Source organism: Malus domestica, chromosome 01 (genome assembly GCF_042453785.1).
Source record: "Malus domestica chromosome 01, GDT2T_hap1".
NCBI classification, from domain to species: Eukaryota; Viridiplantae; Streptophyta; class Magnoliopsida; order Rosales; family Rosaceae; genus Malus; species Malus domestica.
Genome location: NC_091661.1, coordinates 20,523,778 through 20,541,527, shown reverse-complemented (window position 1 = coordinate 20,541,527; position 17,750 = coordinate 20,523,778). Strand labels below are relative to the sequence as shown.

The 17,750-nt window shown below is 39.5% G+C and overlaps 1 long non-coding RNA gene and 1 pseudogene across 4 annotated transcripts; both read left to right on the top strand.

The window, feature by feature from the left end:
* Positions 1-296: 296 nt before the first annotated feature.
* LOC103430582 (uncharacterized) lies at positions 297-17,286 on the top strand. 4 transcript variants are annotated; one of them, XR_011582567.1, is made up of 8 exons: positions 297-524; positions 640-828; positions 1,106-1,159; positions 1,250-1,361; positions 1,609-1,670; positions 1,834-2,027; positions 14,866-15,247; positions 16,527-17,286. It is a non-coding gene; the product is annotated as an uncharacterized lncRNA (long non-coding RNA). The 4 variants fall into 4 exon arrangements; XR_011582570.1 differs by having other exon boundaries at positions 1,829-2,027; XR_011582572.1 differs by lacking the exon at positions 1,834-2,027 and having other exon boundaries at positions 300-524; positions 640-766.
* Positions 5,946-10,479, top strand: LOC103426343 (protein LATE ELONGATED HYPOCOTYL-like; annotated as a pseudogene).
* Positions 17,287-17,750: the final 464 nt, after the last annotated feature.

Below are 17,750 nucleotides of genomic sequence, written 5' to 3'. Positions count from 1 at the left end.
GTTAGAAACGCTTAAAAAAATTTGCGCTTTTTAACGTAATCGTAACATATTTCATCTTTTTTATACCGTTTTAAAAACAATTTCAAACGAACCGATTTTTTAAAAAACTTTTTGACATGTTCATACCAAAAATATTTTAACGGATAGGTAACGATCAATAAAATTAGTTTTAGCAAGACTAAAAACCAACATTTTATTTTTTTTAATTTTTGATTTTTCAGATTGTAGAAAATAAAATAAAATATTTAATTTTTTATCAATAAAATTACTCGAAATCGGTCGGCAGATTGGTGTGACCGAACCAAATGGCGGGCATTGATGATTCCACCGGCCAAACTCTCTGCCTGTATATACCATCCCTGTGGAGGCTGTGTTATCATCTTCCATTTTCTCACCATTCCGATCGAACCACCGTCGCCGGAAACTATGCCTTCTCTGGCAAGTTTCTGGTGAGTAATTGGAGTAGTCCCCGTCATTGTCCTTTTGTCGAAAAATCCCTCAATCCGCCATGGTTCGCTCACAAGGTACTTTCTTCACTCTCCGTTTAGTACTGATCGGAAAATTCAAGTTGAAAATATGGACTGTTAAATGCATAAAATTAAAAAAAGTTCATCTCTTTCTTGCTTTCAATTTTCTCAGCGACAAAACAGATGGTAAAGATTGCAGGACAAAGCTTTAGTCAGTACAGAAATTGCTGATGTTTACTGATCAAATTCGCCTCTCTTTTTTCCTAGTAAGACGTTTTGGAGTGTTCCGTTTCGATTTGGTGAGGATTCTGGATAAGGAAATTCTGAAATTTTGATTAATTAAGGGAAATTCGTCGAAATGGTAAATTTTCAAACCGAAATTGCTGACATGATTTTCAGTGTGTCGTTGATATTTAATTGCTATGTCGTTGATATTTAATTGATATGTCACTATTTACGTCAACAACTATTTCCAAATAGTTTTAACTTCTTACTAGGTTTATTTTAGTATCTATCTAGTAGCTTCAGTGTCAGTGCCAACTGAAATTGAACTGCCTAATTGCTACCCAAATGATAATTTAACTGTTGAAGTGTGCTGCTAGAACATTAGAGACCGATTTTGCGGCTTTCTTTTGCAGTTGTATTGACTAGTAATGGACACACACTCATCTGGAGAAGACTTCCTCATCAAGGTAACGCAGCAGGGTGACTCTCTTTTGTTTAAAATTGTGTCTAGTGAGTGCTGAGCGGCTGAATTACTGTTTTCGTGTTAATGGTTGTAGGCATGAAAGCCCTATACTACTACCAAGCAACGAGAGCGATGGACAGAAGGGGAGCATAATAAGTTTCTTGAGGCCCTGAAGCTTTATGGCCGAGCATGGCAGCGCATTGAAGGTTACGATACATTTGCTTTATTTTTATCTTATCTGATTTGTTTGTTTCATTACTTACAGCTACTGAGAGAGCTGGAACTTGATTTGTTTGCATTCAATGTGTAAAATTCTTGTTGAGATTGAGCTAAATCTGCTTGATAGCTCTTGTTAGAAACGACTTCAACTGCTACTTTTCATGTATTTCTTTTCTTTATTTAGTAACATCATCCTATTTTCACCCCCTTTTTTCTTCTGTTTTTGATTTGCAGAACATATTGGAACAAAGACTGTTGTGCAAATCAGAAGCCATGCTCAGAAATTCTTTTCAAAGGTAAGTGCCTTCTCATCACATGATGATCATTTGAGATGTGTGTTTGCCCTCCCTATTGCTTGGTTTTCGACAAGATTGATTCTTTAATTTGCACTTACAGGTTTTCTTTTACTGTTTTTTATGTTATGTCTTTACTATGAAACTCAATGTTGTGCTAGGATAGCACCAAACCCGTTGGAACCAACTCAAGCTAACCCACAAGAAAATTATCAAATGAAAATGCAAGAACAAAATATTAAAGACACCAAGATTTTAACGAGGTTCCTCAACAGTCAGTGTAACTGGAGTACGTCCTCGGAGCAGTAGGAGCTCACACAAGAATCCACTATCAACCAAATGGGAGTTTACAAAGTGTTGGTAATCTCACAACTCAAATAACCCAATACACCCAATAGCTCTCACACACCAAAGAAACAAATAGAGGAAGAAATATAATGAATAATTTCTTCTCCATATATTTAGCTCAAAGCTATTACAACAACAACTACTTTGGTGGATGATTACTAACCAAATGAAGCAGCAACTTCTTCTTTCTTTTGGGCTCTCTACAACTCTCCTTGCTCTCGGTAGCTCTAACTTCTCTCTTCAGAAAAATGAGCCCTCTATATTTCTCCTCCTTTCTTCTACCCAAAAATCAAATAATTATGGCTTTAAAAAAGCCACAAAACAGGCCACAAAACAAGGAAACATAATCATGTTGTCCTTTCCTCTTTTTTTTTCTTTTGGTTTGTTTATTAGGAAAGGTGATGGCCACTTGGCCACAATTCAACAATCTCCACCTTGGCCAAGTTCCGAAAACGCCATAATAAGCCAACCAACACAATTGACCCAAAAAATCACTCCCAAACACTAGCAAGAGAACAATTCATGCCGAACCAAATGCTCCAAAACTCCTACTGCTCAACGCCTTCTTTATATATGCAAAATGTGAGCCAAGTTCAAGCAATGAACAAACTTGGCAACACCAACAACCTTAGTCAACATATCAGCGGGGTTGTCTTTAGTTGGAATCTTCTGGAGAATGATTTCCCCTTCACCAACAATTTCACGAACAAAGTGATAACGCACATCTATGTGCTTGGTCCTCGCATGATGAACCTGATACTTAGCCAAATAAATGACACTCTGACTATCACAATGTACCTCCACCTGCTTCTGATCAACCCCCAAATCTCTAATCAGCCCATGTATCCAAATGGCCTCCTTTATAGCTTCAGCAACTGCCATATATTCAGCCTCTGTAGTAGACAAGGCAACAGACGATTGCAAAATGGACCTCCAACAAACTGGTCCTTTAGCCATAGTAAACACATAGCCTGTAGTAGACTTCCTTCCATCCAGATCACCTGCATAATCGGTTTGGTTGAATCATGAACTCCAAACTTCCGAATCAACTTCTCAAGGTATTGTCTTTGATTCAAACTGACGAAACCCTTTGCTCTATCTCTAGTGATCTCCATGCCAAGGATCTTCTTCGCTTCACCAAGATCCTTCATCTCGAACTCGTTCTTCATTTGTTTCTTCAATTTCTCAATCTCTTCAACATTCTTTGAGGCAATCAACATATCATCAACATATATCAATAAATAAATGAAAGACCCATCTTGCAACTTCTTGAAGTACACACAATGATCATATTGACTTTTAGAATAATTTTGGCCTCTCATAAATTTATCAAACCTCAAATACCATTGCCTTGGAGGTTGCTTCAAGCCATAAAGTGATTTCTTCAATTTGCAAAACAAATTTTCCTTCCCTTTCACTATATACCCATCCGGTTGACACATATAGATCTCTTCATTCAAATCACCATGTAGGAAAGTCGTCTTCACATCAAGTTGCACAAGCTCAAGATCATACTGTGCAACAAGAGCTAACATAATGCGAATTGAGGAATGCTTCACAACCGGAGAAAAGATTTCATTGTAGTCAATGCCCTCCTTTTGTGCATACCCTTTAGCAACTAATCTTGCTTTGAATCTCACATTGCTTTTCTCATCAGCATCTTCCTTCTTGGCATACACCCATTTGCAACCGATAGCTTTCTTGCCCTTAGGCAATTTAGCTAACTCCCAAGTCTTGTTCTTCAAGAGAGAATTCATCTCATCACCCATGGCATTGCACCACCTCTCCTTCTCCTCACTCTCAATGGCTTCCTCGAAATTGGATGGAATCTCATCAGTGATAATAGGAAGAGCAAAAGAAACATAGTCACTATACCGAGCTGGCTTGGTAATTTGTCTCTTTCCTCTGTTCTTGGTAATAGACCCTTGAGGTGAAACTTGCTCTTTAACTTGAATAGAATCTTCAAGTTCAACTTCTTCAACATCCTCATGGTCTCCAACTTCTTCACTTGTAGTTGCTTCGACATCATCGGAAATAGGATTTGAAATACCAGAGGTAACTTTCTCAAGCTCCACCTGTTGGACATCTTTCACATTCTTCTCAGAGACTTTGTACATACTTTCTTCATCAAATGTCACATCTCTACTGATTACAAGTTTTTTCATCTCTAGGCACCACAACCGGTAACCTTTTACACCACTACTAAAACCAAGAAAGATAGCCTTTTTGGCTCTAGGATCAAGTTTATTTTCAGTCACATGAAAATAAGCAGGTGAACCAAAAATACGGATATAATCATAATCAGAAGAAGGTTTTCCAGTCCATACCTCCATTGGTGTCTTACCCTGAACAACAGCTGAGGGTAACCGGTTGATGATGTGACATGCATAATTAACTGCTTCTGCCCAAAATGACTTGCTTAAACCCGACTGAGACAACATACATCTAACCTTCTCAAGCAAGGTTTGATTCAATCTTTCTGCAACTCCATTTTGTTGTGGAGTTCCCCGAACACTGAAATGTCTCACAATCCCTTCTTCTTTGCAAACTTTAAAGAAAGGGTCGGATGTGTATTCACCACCATTATCCGATCTCAAAATCTTAATCTTTCTCCCAGTCTGGTTCTCAACCATTTTCTTCCAACCCAAGAAAATGCTCAACACCTCACTCTTGTGCTTCATAGTGTAGACCCAAGACCTTCTTGAATAATCATCAACAAAGGTCACGAACCAATGTCTACCACTCAAAGAGGGAGTCTTTGTAGGACCCCAAACATCTGAATGCACATAATCAAGAATGCCCTTCGTCTGATGTACAGCAGTACCAAACTTCACTCTAGTTTGCTTTCCCAAGACACAATGCTCGCAGAAATCAAGCTTACAGGTCGTGGCACCTTTTAGAAGACCTTGTTTCACAAGCCCTTGTAGAGCTTTCTCACCTGCATGGCCTAATCTCATATGCCACAGTCTAGTAGTATCAGAATCAGATATGCCCATATTTTCTGAGACTACAGATGCTTCACCTGTCACAGTGCTTCCTTGCAATAAATACAAATGGCCACATCGAAGAGCTTTCATCACAACAAGTGCACCATAAGTAACTTTCAATGTCTGTCCATCTGAATGATACCTGAAGCCCTTAGATTCCAAAGTACCCAAAGAAATAAGATTTTTCTTCAAATTCGGTACATACCGAACACCTGTCAACTCTTTAACCATGCCATCATGCAACTTCAAACGAACTGTACCAATCCCTTTTGTTGTGCAAGGATTGTCATCTCCCATGAACACAACGCCACCATCAAACTCTTTCAAGCTTGAAAACCAATCTTTGTGAGGAGTCATATGATGAGTACAACCCGTATCCAACACCCACTTAGTAGCACAATCAAATGATGAGGAAGTGGTTAAAGCAAAATCAGAAAAATCTGTTTCAACCTCAGCAACATTGGCTTCAGAACTTTCTTTTCCTTTGGTCTTCAACTTAGGACAATCTTTCTTCCAATGGCCCTTATTACGACAAAAGGCACATTCATCCCCTTCCAAAGGTTTTCTACCTTTAGAGTTTCCTCTAGGTCGAGACTGTGATTTTTTCCTACTAGAAGATGATCTTCTCTCCGATGATCTACCTCTAACAAATAAAGCTTCAGATGTACTATCATCATTTTTGTCTCTATGCCTCATTTCATAATTCATCAAGGCATTTGACACATCTTCAAATTTCACAGTTTCTTTACCATGCATAATAGTGGTAACAAAATGCTCATAAGAGTCCGGCAAGGAATTCAACAATATTAAGGCCTTGTCTTCATCCTTAATATCCTCATCTAAATTTAACAAGTCGACAATCAACTTATTAAAAGCATCAAGGTGTCTAATCAGTTTTGTATCTTCTTTGTATTGGAAGCGGTAGAGCTTTTTCTTCAAGTGTAGCCGGTTCTCTGCACTCTTCGTCATATACTTGTCTTCCAATTTTTTCCACAACACACTTGCTAATATCTCCCGCATCACAAAATACTTCTGAGTTTTTGCAAGGCACAACCGAATTGAAGAGCAAGCCAACAAATTTAATTTTTCCCATTCCGGCTTCGACATAGCTTCCGGCTTCTCTCCCAAAGCGGCAAGTAGATCTTGTTGAGCCAACACATCTTTGACCTCACATTGCCACATCCCGAAGTTGTTTGTGCCATAAAACTTTTCCACTTCAAACTTTGCATTTTGCACCGTAGTTCTTGCAAACCCGGAGCTGCTTCCAAAAGGATTCTCATCTTGCCCGTCTGACATCTTTGGCAACTAGACAGTACCCAAGAGCAACCAGTGCTCTGATACCAATTGTTGTGCTAGGATAGCACCAAACCCGTTGGAACCAACTCAAGCTAACCCACAAGAAAATTATCAAATGAAAATGCAAGAACAAAATATTAAAGACACCAAGATTTTAACGAGGTTCCTCAACAGTCAATGTAACTGGAGTACGTCCTCGGAGCAGTAGGAGCTCACCCAAGAATCCACTATCAACCAAATGGGAGTTTACAAGAGCCAGATCCCCGACAGGATTGCTTGTTCGAAAACCGAAGAGGCACCACTTTCCCAACTTCAAGAGCTGGATCTCCTTGGATAAAGCTTGTCTATAATCTTCACACGCAACATCAGCTTTCCAGATACTACAGACCACTTTTTCAAAATGCTTTGACAGAGTTAAAACATGTGAAGCTGGCAGCTCCCACTACCGTTCTATGACCAAGCAGGGTAAAGGAATAGCATTATTACTTGATGTTAGGGAGACTCCTATATATGTCGACCTCCATCCCCAACGGACAGGCAGACCTGCAAAAATGCTCAACCCTTCCTCTTATCTGAGAGGGCACTCCCAACGAAGCCTTTTGAAATATTCAGCTTTCTTTCCCCCCTATAATACCTCTGTAAACAAGCTATACTAGAGTAAGAATATCTCATATTATCAGGGTTAAAAGCAAGAGTATCCCATATCATGCTTTTTCCCTGTCTTTTCCTTTGGCCTTGTTCTTACCTGCAAGACAAGGAGAAAGAGAGCTATCAGTTAGCACTTGGAATCAAGCTTCCAGCCAGGAACTGACTGCCTGGAACCCCTTACCTGATTACTTACCTGGCATTGCTCTCGAGTACTCATCTTCAACATCTTATGTTTCCAGGGAAGATACCGCATCTGCCTGAGGAACAGATAGGGCAAGTGAGATGGATACAAGGAAGCATGTGGAGACAAGCGTAACAGCACACGTGCCGATACATCCACTACTCTGTCAAAAGCAAAAGTATCCCATATCAGCAGGGTCGAACGTACTCTAGATTTGATGGACTTGTTTTGACCCTCAAATTCTTTAGTCGGCCTTATACTCTGGAGGAAACTAGAAAACCCTCCAGCCCAGTTCAAGAATAAGCATGTGGAAAGTTACTTCTTCAAAAGCAAAAGTATCTCATATCATCTCTTCTCATTTTTCTTCTCTTTATCCTTCATGCTGCCTGCAAGATAGGGAGAATGTGAACAATCAGCCGGAGCTCTGATTGCTTACATTGTCTGTCACCTCTTTCAGCAGATCCTCTAGCTCGGTGACTTGGGGGACTCCTACTACATGGTTTGTATCGCGCTTGACCAAGCCTGAAACTACAAGTAAGCTTCAAGTGAAATTGATACATTACCTTGTGCATCTTCACCAGTTACAGATACCACCCCTGGATGAAGGAAGAGTACTTCCAGAAAAGATGCCACATCTACCTATGAGACAGATAAGGCAAGTCAAGACGATACCACACTCTGGTACTTAGAAGTTTCGTGGTTACGAGATCATTCTCCCATAATATTTCCTAATGTCATTTGTACTAAATCATTCACTTGTACTCACTAAAGGAGAGCTTGAACTTATGTACTTGTGTAAACCCTTCACAATTAATGAGAACTCCTCTATTCCGTGGACGTAGCCAATCTGGGTGAACCACGTACATCTTGTGTTTGCTTTCCTATCTCTATCCATTTATATACTTATCCACACTAATGACCGGAGCAATCTAGCGAAGATCACAAAAAGTGACCGTTTTCGCTACCTAGGATCTATCTTGCAAGAGAACGGAGAATTAGATGGAGATCTCAACCATAGAATACAAGCTGGATGGATGAAGTGTAAGAGTGCATCCGGCGTGTTGTGTGACCGTCGTAGGCCACTGAAGCTCAAGGGAAAATTTTATAGGACGGCAATAAGGCCAGCGATGTTGTATGGCACAGAATGTTGGGCGGTGAAGCATCAACACGTACATAAAATGGGTGTAGCGGATATGAGGATGCTTCGTGGGATGTATGGGCACACGAGAAAGGATAAGATTGGGAATGAGGATATCCGAGGTAAAGTAGGAGTAGCCAAAATTGAAGGAAATATGAGAGAAAATCGGTTCCGGTGGTTTGGACATGTGCAAAGAAGGCCTACTGACACTCCGGTTCGAAAATGTGACTACGGGACAGAGGTTCAGGGCCGAAGGGGTAGAGGAAGACCTAGGAAAACTTTGGAAGAGACCCTAAGAAAAGACTTGAGTACTTGGATCTAACGGAGGACATGACACAAAACCGAGCGCAATGACGTTCTAGGATTCATATAGCCGACCCCACTTAGTGGGAAAAGGCTTTGTTGTTGTTGTTGTTGATTCATTTAATGTTGGAAACTGCTACCAGTTTCCAACCGCAATCCTCATATCAACAATCCTAGACTATACGATGAGATCATTATTCTTTTTCTTTCAAGTACAATTTCAGACAAATAGGCTGAATTACCGAGGCTTAAGATCTTCGAGTTGCATCAGAGTATTTGGGATATTTCACTTGTATTATGTCTGGCATCACCCCTGTAAACATGAATACTGACAAGAAAAGGTTTCACTACCAGTTAGAGAAAGAGGCACACATTAGTGGTGTTTCGATAGGACAATCAATTGGAATAGATATTCCACCTCCACGCCCCAGAAGAAAACCAAGCAATCCTTATCTTTGGAAGTCTAGTTCAGCTCCTTCCACATGGGCCACATCATATGCGGGAACAAAGGATGAAAGAAGTTTATCATCAGCATCTTCTTCACACTGTAAACGAATAGTGGACTTGGAGATCAAACCACTTCATGAGGTTATTGTTTTTATTATTTACGTTAGTAACATTACTAATAAGAAGATCACAGTTCCTCTGTTTCTTCAGCAAACAATAATGCCATACCTTCACGGGTAGTGCTCGGAAATCCTGGTACGTATAGGGAGTTTGTGCCTTCGGTGAAAGGGTTAATAACTCAGCATGCAACAAATGAATCTCATGTCACTACGAAACGAAAAGAAAATCCGCATATGCATACAATGTATGCCAAAAGGATAGATGAAGATAATGGCACAAGTGAAGCTTTAGAGTCAGGGAACACTAATAGTGTTTTCCGTAAGAAGTTTTTTTAAGGTGAAAAAGCATGTCATCAGAATTGTGCATTCCACGATAATCTAGAGGACTACGAATCATTTCTCTATAGTTCCTCTATATTTTCAAGTCTTATTGTATCTTCTCTGCTAAAAAATCTTACAGTTCATGCTACGGCTAGTTCTGCTGCGGTCACATTTTAGCCTTATGCAAATGCAAAAGATAGGAAAGACCATCAAAGTATGGCATCAATTGCTACTGCCACTGTTACTGCTGCAACTGCATCGTGGGCTGCTCATGGCCTACATCCTCCCGTGTCCATGACTAGAGTACCTGTTCCATTAATGGATTCTGGTCAAGCTCCACCGACCAAAATTGAGAGAGGAAAGAATTCTCTTCGAATTCCTTTGTAGGATCAACAATCGGACCCAAAACACTCAGAGGCTGTGGAAGCTCACCATTCAGCTTTGAAATCACCAATGATGCCTAATAGCGATGATGACATGGATGTTGCATCAACTGAAGAAGTTCAGGATTCAAACAATGCAAAAACAAGAAAACAGGTTTGCTTCAACATTGATTGGTTTACTCTATACTTCTCATCTATTTTCAGAACTTCTTATCAAAGAAAAAAGAAAGCAGTTCTACCGTTCGTCATATGGTTCCAACACACCTTCCGGTAGTGTTGTAGGGACAGATGCCTCAAAGAAGCGTAAGAAAGGGAAGGAAGAGCTGAAAGAAACTGACATAAATCACCCATCTACCACGTCTAGTGATAATTGCAGTAGAACTGTCAATGTTAAATTTTGGATGTATATTTCTTGATTGAACCAGATACAATAGACCACATATATAGGATGAGAGATTAAGGAGGACAACACTCAACCTTCCTTAAATCACTCCTAATCTATTTATAATATCAAGACTCCTTAATTTAAGGTTAATTACAACACAAGTAAACACAATGGATAAAAGACTAAACCCTAGCTGTTCTACACATTGAGTAAAAACTGTAAACCCTAATTGACAAACCGATTAGACTTGTGTCAATGGGACTCTCGATATCCTCCAATCTGTCAATGTTCCAACATTGCCCCTCAAGCTGGATCAAGAGGGTTCCTTAAGCCAAGCTTGGAAAGAATGCACAAAAACTGAACTGTAGGAAGAGACTCGGTAAATATGTCAGCCAGTTAATCATTACTGCGAGTGTAATAAGTGTTTATGGTTTTGGATTGAACCTAAGATCGAACATAGTGACAATCTACTTCGATATGCTTCGTTATCTCATGGAAAACAGGATTGGAAGCAATGTGCATGGCGGCTTGGTTGTCACAGAACATAAACATAGGTGCATTGCTGGGAAACCCTAGATTAGACAGAAGGCTTTTCAGCCAAATAAGTTTATAAGCAGTTGAAACCGTGGCACGATATTTATCCTCTGCGATAGATCAAGGTACAACACTTTGCTTTTTGCTTCGCCCTGTTACCAAATTGCCACCTACAAATGTACAGAAGCCTGTAGTTGACTTGCGATCAAGGGAATTTCCTACCCAATCAGCATCTGTATAACCCATGATGGCACTACTATCATTTTTTTTCTCTTCACAATATGCATGTGAACTAATGTAGGAGCATGCATAAATTGACTGACAATACTCACAGCGTAAGAAATATTAGGACACGTAATTGTGAGATAGATAAGCTTGCCTACCAACCTTTGATATTAGTGACATTGCAAAAGAGCGCACTATAACTATGAAGACAGAGCTTATAATCCAAAGGAGTGCGTGCAGGTTTGCAATCCAGTAAGTTAGATTCCTTCAGGAGACCAAGGATGTATTTCCTTTGATTTAGAAAAAGCCCTTTCTGTAATGTGGCAAGCTCAATACCGAGAAAATATTTTAGAGTTCCCAGGTCCTAAATTGCAAATTTGCTGCAAAGAGCAAGCTTGAAATAATGAATTTCTTCAATATTGTCACCTATCACTATGAGATCATCAACATAGATTAACACAACCAACTTCCCAAATGAACCAACACAGACAAAAAGTGAGGAATCAGCCCTGCTCGGTTGAAAACCAAATGCTTTAAGAACTTAGCTTAGTTTTGCATACCATGCACGTGGAGATTGTTTCAATCCATAAATGGATTTGTGCAGTCTATAAACCATGTTAGGATCATGAGATTGAAGGTGACTTGGTGGTAGTTTCATGTACACTTCTTCCTCTACCTCTCCATGTAAGAAGGCATTCTTCACATCCATTTGATAAAGGGGCCAGGATTGGTTCACAATAACCGACAATAAAACCCTTACATTGTTCATTTTGGCAACTGGTGCAAAGGTTTCCTTGTAATCCAAGCCATAGGTCTGAGTGAAACCCCGAGCCACCAAACGAGCCTTGTGTCTTTCAATGGTCTCATCTGTGTTGAACTTTGTTTTGTACTCCCAACGGCTGCCCACTGCTTTCTTTCCCTTTGGAAGTTTAACTACACTCCAGGTTTTATTGTCATGAAGTGTTTGCAGTTCATCCTTCATTGCACTTTTCCAAGGTGCAAGTTCATTTGCTTCTTAAAAACTGCTGATAAGAAACAAAATCTGTGAGATAATACCTAGATATGTAAGTGACATAGTCATGTAGTCGAAGTGGGGGCTGTTGAACTCTGGAAGTATTTCGTTGAATTGGGGCCTGAGGTTCAGGATCTATGACTGGAAGGGATGACAACTCTAGAGATACTGGTGAAGAGTCGTGGGATGTGGGAGTTTCTTGGTACTAAGGAACACTGGACAAGGAACCATATCACTTAAAAACTCCCCCTGGCCTTCATCACTCAGTTTCTTGGAAAAATAAGGAATGTTTTCATCAAATCTCACATCCTTTGAGACCATAAGTTTTCTTGTGGTTGGTTTATAGCACTTGTAACCTTTATAAGTGGATGAATAACCCATGAAAACACATTTGGTTGCTCTGGGATCGAGCTTGTCACAATGGAGAGATTGATTGTGAACAAAACAAGTGGAACAAAAAACCTTCAAATGTGAGAGATCAATTTTTCTGTCTTTCAACACTTCATATGGAGACTTGAAAGCTAGTACTTTGCTAGGCAGTCTATTGATAAGATAAGTGGCTGTAAGAACTTCTTGTGACCAAAATTTCTTGGGCACATTCATATGAAACATGAGTGATCTTGTCTTCTCAAGAATATCTCTATTTTTTCTCTCAGTAACCCCATTTTGTTTGGGTGTACCAACACATGTGGTCTGGTGCAAGATGCCATGAATACTCAAGTATTGAGACATGTTATGGCATATGTACTCAGTGCCATTGTTGAATCTTAATACATGAATTTTGATGCAAATTGAGTACCAACTATTTTATGAAAATCTTGAAAAACATTTGGAAGTTCACTATTATATTTCAAAAGATATAACCAAGTTATCCTTGTAAAATCATCGACAAAGGTTACAAAGTACCTATATCCATCAAATGACCCTAGTATTGGACCCCAAATGTCTGAGTGAAGGATTTCAAAAGGATGACTAACTCTAGAAGTCGAGGAATCAAAAGGCAACCTAGCAAACTTAGACAAGTGACAAACATCACAGTGTAACTTGTCTTTACACAAACTTGGAAACAAAAAAGACATCACTTTCTCAAGGGGATATGCCAAACATTGATGCCAAAGTTGTGGATCTTGAGAGATACTTGAACTGGCTTGAAAAATGTAACACCCCATCCTGGGATTTACGGAATAGAAAGGGTATCTTTGTATTTTCACTAATTTCTGGGATATTTTCCCTTTTAAAAATGATTTTTAGGTCTAAAATGGTGTGCCCAAGGGGCCCACCCCTGATTTGTTTGTCTCTCGGTCCCAATCACTCTCCCTCACCTCTCCCATAACTCTCTTACATCTCTCTTTCTTTCTTCTCTCTTTCTCTGCACTCTCGCTTCTCTCTCTCGAAACTCCCTCATCTCTCTTCCTCTATTGCACTGTGACGAACCACCCACGCACACCATCTCACCATCTGCTAGATGTAGACAGCATCACCATCCTCGTCTCTCCCTCATCAGTTTGATCTCCTTCCCATCACAACTAGAATGACGAAACCCAGAAAACTCTCTGGCCAGTTTTCATCTTCTTTTTTCGATTAGGTAAGCCTCGACTTCCTCTATCAATGCTAGATTGATGTATAAATGTGATTATTGAGTTTTATCTCGTTATTTTCAAGGTTTTAGAACAAGATTGACTTGGGGGGAAAGTGCACCCATCTCCGATGAACCCGTAGGTGTGTCGAGAGGTTTTCCGACCACCAACGGCTGTTCCACGGCGAACTAAATGTATATACTTACTCATCTCACCTTCCTATTCACATTGGTAGTTAGATCGGAGCTTAAAGTCTACGTTTGCAATCGGCCATCTTCTCTGTTTCGCACTAGGCCCTTCAGGCCTTTTTTTTTTAACCTACGGGCCTTAAGCCCATTTTGTTTCAGCCAATACCCTAGCCCGTTCCCTTTTTATTTTTGTTTTAATTCCTTAAAGACCCAAAGGCCTTCGAGCCATTTCCCTTAGGGCCTTTAGCCCGTTGACCCAACCTAAAACCTTTTTAGTTTAATTAAATTATTTTTTTTGAAATAAGGCCTTTGGGCCTTATCTAAAACCTAAAACCTTTTCAAAGGTGGCCCTCGGGCCGTGTGGGTTTAGGCCGAGCCCGGAGAGCTCCTAACCCATTTCCTAAATCCTTTTCCTCTATAACCCAGCCCATCTATTAACCCTAATCCTAAAACCCTTCTAACCCATTAACCCTAAAATTAAACCCAAACCTTAGGGCCCAAATCGGACCCAATACCCAAACCCTAAATCGAGTTGACTCGGGTTGACTCTGACGGGTTGACTTTGACTTTGACCGGTCAACGGTCAACGTTGACTTTTCAGGTTTCCGTCAAGAACCTCCTATAAGTTAATTTCAACGTCCTGGACCTGTTTTGAAGTCTGTTTTCCCAAATTCAATTGTTTGAGTAGAGTTTGACTAAATGTACCATTTACGTGCTTAGGGGAAATTATAACGGTGTTTCTGTCTTCACTAGTTGCGTGGCTCTTTGGTGGCGAAGTATTGTGAGTGGACCCCTTCTAAAAATGCATGTTTTATAGTAGAAATGCATACAGTAGAAATGCATACATGAAAAGCAAGATTTAATGATTACGTTTTAGGAAATGTTTTATGACATAACATGCTTATTGAGGCTAGTTTGAATTATTACTATTTTTCCTATAACCCGTGTTCTTATAGAATATCTGATGGATGACGATATGATATTTAGAACATGTTTTGACCTCTTTATAGTATAGATGATGGATGACTTTATACTATGAAGTTGCTTTTCAATATATATATGTTCAATGGTTTTGTACTTACCTAGTGGTCCTTATTCCGCTACAGGACGTAGGGATAGATTCTGGTCCGTCTCAGGCGACGGTTTGGTGTTGGCATAAGGCTTGGAGTGTGTTTCCTCTGGCTATTAGCACAAGGACGGGGAGCCGGCATGAGGCCTGGGTGTTATCAGACATTCGCTAGTGATTATTATATATACAAGTTATAATTTGAGACATTGCACGACATGCTAGGTTTCGGAAAACCTATGTTTATCATTATATATGTGTTTTTATAAAACATGGGGGTTAGTGTATTGATAATTGTTTTAGTGTGTGTATAAAACTTGGTCCACTCATGTTTATTTTGCGCCCCCTTCAGGACTTAGAATCGTGGCATATAATCCTGGCGTCAAAGCACTTCCGCATCAGCATCTTCGAGTCCTCTCGGTGTAAGATTCATCATTTGTTTCATTTAATTTTATATTGTTTCTTTTAGTGTTCTAATTAGTTGTATGCTTTAAACACGTTCCTTAAATGCATATTCATTACTCTTTTATATTTATAAGTCTTATCTATCCCGTGTTTTCAGCTTTTGCACTCAATAAATGGCTTTTGTCACCCTCGGGTGTCGGCCAGCACGTGTCTATCTTGGTATTCGGGGAATATCAGATTGGGGCATGTCAGATTGGTATCAGAGCGTGGTTTATTCAAAGCATACTTAGGATCTTATCTTACTCTAGTGGTGTGTCAGTTTTGACATCATTTGGATGTTACAACTTCTGGATTTGGTGACATTCGGCGCAGTTGTGTAAATCTTTCTCAGTTTGAATTGTCACATTCTGATTGAAATACAAGAATTCATGTCAGGATTGTGCCTCAGTAGTGATGAAGTGGATTGTTGGACAGCTTTCAACATCAGATCGATACTCCGCAACATGCGTTCCCTAGGAATTCCGGGCGGAGTCAAATCTACATAAGAGCGTTGAGAAACAGAAAATATGAAGTGGTGTTGTACTCTACGACATGCGTTCCCTAGGAATGGTGGGCAGAGTCATATCTCTTTGGAAACTACTCGAAACTTTGGAAATACGTATTGAAGAAGCGAGAAAACACTAGTTGTTGCGAGGATTAGTAAGTGGTAGTTGGTGGGATTGAATCAAAGTTCTCGGACTTGTTCCCACTGAAGAAATTCGTGTGGATCTTTAGAACAATTCTCGGCGATTGTTCTATCGTTAACCTTCTTGCTTACTCCAACAATGAAGTCAAGTTCTCTAACCATCGACCATTAGCTTCACATCAAATTCTTCGAGTGTTGACTTTGATTAGTTTATATACTTTTCTTGGGAAACTCCTCGGTAGCAGACGCTATTCTCACCAATTTCCCAAAATGAGTGCGATTCTTATTATTATTGTAGTTGGAATTGGATCATGAAGATCCAAACTTGTTTGGATAAACAAATTTATTGAATTTCACTTAAGTCTAGTACTTGGCAGTAAACCCTAGCTCATTGTCCACGTACTTTTCAGTATAGGAACAATTAGCCTATTGCTTGTAGCCCAACTGAGTAGTGCTCTTGTGTACTAGTTGTTCAGCCTTGTAAATATCAGTGTAATAGCTTGAGACTTGATAGGAGCATATTTATCCGACTTAGTTAGCTTGTTTCTTGGCATTTATGTTGTTAGTTCGTAGTTATTTTAGTATTTTAAGTTATTTTTGTGTGTTTGTAGGTCCAAAGGGTTAATGTGGCAAAGAAGTGCATTTTGGAGCATTTTTGGGCATGGAATGGATGGCATATGCTTGGAGCAAAAGGAATTGACGAAATTTGAAGTTTGTGCATCATCCTCTCCCTATAAATAACCATTTTAGCACACTCATTTCACCCAACACATCCATTCTCCAAACATTCACCCACTACACCTATTACATCCACTCATTACCACAACCCACTACACCCATTACATCCACTCATTACCAAACATTCATCCACTACACCCATTACATCCACTCATTACCAAACATCCACCCACTACACCCATTACATCCACTTATTACCACAACACTCACCCACTACACACATTACATCCACTCATTACAACTCCATACACTCATCTCCCTAGCCTATAAATACATCCACCCTTCACCATAATTTTGAGAGAGGCCATCATCCAAAGACACCACATCATCTACACAACTCTCCACCCTTCACCATAACTCACCTATATCCATCCACCACCACAAGAGACCATTCATTCACCACTCATACCTTGGTACCGCATATTTGCAAGGAAGGAGGATTGCTTGGAGTTGTGCTAGTCATTCAATTTGGATTGCTGGAACATTCTAGGTGTATTCTACTTTGGTTTTCAATGTTTAATTTTAATTGTTTCTATTTAATTGCAAGTATGAGGAACTAAACCTCTTTTGGCTAGAGGAGAATTTGAAACCATGAATATATTTGCAATATGAATTGATTTCTTCCAATTGTGATTTGATATGTTGTGATTGCAATTCAATTATCTATTTTATTCATAACGGATTTGTGTACGTTTATTAAGGATGCATACTTAGTTTTCATGCATGAATTTGATGCTAGGATATAAATAAGTTTCACCTAATCGTTACAAGTTTATATTCATGAGTAGTGAAGGTTGCTTGTCACAATTGCGTTAATTGAATTCTTGGCAAACGTATCATGCATTCATAGTTACAATTGCCTCGTCAACGCTTATGATTTTCATGGAACGTAATGATCTTTAATTGTATCTTTATTATGCATTCATATAGGGGACTTTTAAAGAATGATTTGGGTTGTCGCATGCATTCATCCAATTCAATGAGTAAAGGAAAATCTAAGAGTTAATTTCTGCATCACGGTTAATTTGGGGTGTTGAGTATCATAGTTTATTGAAAAGCAATTGGAGATTGATTTGTATGCAAGTGTGTCATGTGTG